The 565-nt window shown below is 62.8% G+C and overlaps 1 protein-coding gene across 2 annotated transcripts in view; it reads right to left on the bottom strand.

Moving 5' to 3' along the window:
- Positions 1-565, bottom strand: part of UVSSA (UV-stimulated scaffold protein A) — a 47,096-nt gene that overhangs the window by 26,471 nt on the left and 20,060 nt on the right. The gene's annotated exons all lie outside the window — the stretch shown is intronic.

A 565-nucleotide genomic window follows, 5' to 3' on the forward strand; every position in this document is an offset into this window, starting at 1 on the left:
CCAGACGGGAGCCACAGAGGCACTCCAAACGCACGGCACACGGACGGAAGCCACACAGAGGCACTCCAAACGCACGGCACACGGACAGAAACCACCACACACACCACACACACACACCCCACACACACCACACACACACACACCACACACACCACACACACACACCCCACACACCACACACACACACCACACACACACACCCCACACACACCACACACACACACCCCACACACCCCACACACACGGGGGCGGGAAACGACCCCGCTTCAGCCTGACCTTCTCAGGGAAGGTGAGGGCAGCCAGGGCCCACAGGGGCCAGAATGCCAGCCTCCGGGAAGCGGGCGGAAGTTCAGCTGTGCGGCCACAGTGCCAGGTCGTCAGGCAGCCCTCAGGCGCACTCACACTCATCAGGCGGCCAGGCCTGGACAAGGAGGCTGGGCCCACACAGCTTCTCCAGGGCTCAGCCTCCCGGTCTGTAAAATGGGGTGGAAAACCAATCGACCCCACAGGGCTGCTTTCCAAACGAACGGGGTAACAGCCTGGGGAGGCGTTTCAAGCAGCGCTG

The sequence above is a fragment of the Mandrillus leucophaeus genome, unplaced genomic scaffold, assembly GCF_000951045.1.
Source record: "Mandrillus leucophaeus isolate KB7577 unplaced genomic scaffold, Mleu.le_1.0 Scaffold98, whole genome shotgun sequence".
NCBI lineage: Eukaryota > Metazoa > Chordata > Mammalia > Primates > Cercopithecidae > Mandrillus > Mandrillus leucophaeus.